We start from the raw sequence: 2,377 nt of genomic DNA, 5'->3' as shown, positions 1-2,377 counted from the left end.
GTCTGTCTGCAAGACTGCTGGCTCTCTCTACAGGCTCAGGAGCTTCACTCCCTCTGAGTGTGTGTCCCATGTACAGCTTCTACAGGGCAGTTATAACTTTTACAAACAATGGTGGCTTTGAGCCAAATATGAGCTTACACAAACAAGTTATATAACAGGAGGAGTTGTGCACCTGCGCTCCGAACTTGCTGAGTCATGCTGGCCTGCATGTCTACCTTGGCCTATTCTTGACTAAAGTACATTCATTTACCTTACACCTCTCCATGAGACCCATGTTTGAAAAATGGTGGCCTTAGCATGATTTCAGAGTGGAGTTTTGGGGCCTCTGATGTCAAAAGGTGAAGCAGGCTAGGCATGTTGGCTTACACCTGTAGTCCCAGCACAAACTTTGTGAGGCCAAGATGGGTCAATCACTTGAGCCCAGGAATTTAAGACCAGCCTGGGAAACATGGCAAAATCCCATTTCTATAAAAAATACAAAAATTAGCTGGGGACACTGTAGTGAGCTGTGATCATGCCGCTACACTCTAGCCTGGGAAACAGAGTGAGTAAGACTGTCTCAAAACAACAACAACAACAAAACAAAAAACAAAAGTGAAGCCAAGGACATGAAGACCCTCACTGTGCATCCTCTTTAGGCTGGCAAGAACTACCCCATGGTGGAAGGCAGCCTCTGGTGTCATGTTTTCTCACCAGGTCCCTGTGACAAGGAAGCAACAGTGACAGCCATGACACAGAAGCATTAGCTTGAAGCTTTAGTGCAGGGACTGCACAACAGCTGCCAGAGCCAAGCCCACCATCTCCTATGATAAGAGCACTTTTGAAGAAACATGTCTGTACTGTTTGCAGTTGTTGGTTCTGGATAACTCTCAAGTGTGTCTCAAATTCAAAGCCACATTGGCACCCAAAATACAGAAACTGATTAATTAAGAAGCATGAAATTATACACTCAGTTTTAAAGAAGCAAAAATTGTGAAAAAGTTCAAAGGCTCCAAAAGTGTTGTAATCAACAACAACTTATAAAATACGCAGAACAGTGAAACATCATGGTAAGAGTAGAAGCTTTCTATCAGCATTGACTAGCAATCCTACCACTCCTACAAGTAAACTCAGCCTGAACACACCAAAGAAAAGGACTGCAAACTCAGATCATGGTATGTCTGGTTCCAAAGGCAAGAGACCAGTATCAATTTTGAGAACACCTACATCTGGATAGTCAGTATTTTCTTGCTTCTCAAACATGTGAGCAAAACAAAGAGACATTTTTCTCAATGAAATGTTGGCTTCCTCTTGGCTCCCTCACAGTTTGGGGAAAAGTTTTTCTATATAATTCCAGGTTTTTATTGTAAAAAATGTATGTTAGTCAGAATGAAACCCAAAAGAATCCAAAGGTGGATCTCAGAAATTTCTGATCTTCTCTGAAGGGTGGACTTTGAAAATAAGAAATGCCTGACGTCAGTCAGTTCTGAAATTAAAGTTAGTGAAGCAACTTTTTAAACTTTTATTTATTTTTTGAATACATGGAAACTTGATCTGAATGGGAAAAAAAAAAATAAGAACCAGCACATGGTCAGTGATCTCTTCTCAGGAAGGAATGCTGGTTGATTATTTTGTGGAAACTGCAAAAGGGAGGGGCAGCATCAGGGTGTTGGTTTAATGAAGGGTGGAATGAGTCTTTCCAAAGGGCTGGTTTTGTTTAATCTTTAGGGAAAAAAAGTCTAATAGTGGTTAGCAAGGGCGGGAGTATAATGAGGCATGATATGTTTTGGCTGTGCCTCCCTGTCAAATCTCAACTTGAATTGCATCTCCCAGAATTCCCACATGTTGTGGGAGGGACCCAGGGGAGGTAATTGAATCATGGGAGCCGGTCTTTCCCATACTATTCTTGTGATAGTGAATAAGTCTCACAAGATCTGATGGGTTTATCAGGGATTCTACTTTAGGTTTTCTCTCATTTTTCTCTTGCTGCCACCATGTAAGAAGTGCCTTTCACCTCCTGAATGATTCTGAGGCCTCTCCAGCCATGTGAAACTATAAGTTCAATCTTTTTGTTCCCAGTTTTGGGTATGTATTAATCAGCAGTGCAAAAACAAATTAATACAGTAAATTGGTACTAGTAGGGTGTGAGGGGTTGCTGAAAAGATACCCAAAAATGTGGAAGCAACTTTGGAACTGGGTAAAAGGCAGAGGTTGGAACAGTTTGAAGGGCTCAGAAGAAGACAGGAAAATGTGGGAAAGTTTGGAGCTTCCTAGAGACTTGTTGAATGGCTTTGCCCAAAGTGCTGATAGCAGCATGGACAATAAGGTCCAAGCTGAGGTGGTCTCAGATAGAGATGAGGAACTTGTTGGGAATTAGCGCAAATTTGACTCTTGTTAT

General features: G+C 41.8%; 1 pseudogene; it reads left to right on the top strand.

Annotated features, from left to right (window-relative positions):
• Window positions 1-555: 555 nt before the first annotated feature.
• LOC105713274 (UPF0711 protein C18orf21-like) lies at window positions 556-1,436 on the top strand (annotated as a pseudogene).
• Window positions 1,437-2,377: the final 941 nt, after the last annotated feature.

This window comes from Aotus nancymaae, unplaced genomic scaffold (genome assembly GCF_030222135.1).
Source record: "Aotus nancymaae isolate 86718 unplaced genomic scaffold, 86718_ANA_hifiasm-v0.15.2.pri h1tg000006l, whole genome shotgun sequence".
NCBI classification, from domain to species: Eukaryota; Metazoa; Chordata; class Mammalia; order Primates; family Aotidae; genus Aotus; species Aotus nancymaae.
Note: the sequence above shows the minus strand (reverse complement) of the source record. Positions and strands in the feature narration are given on the sequence as shown.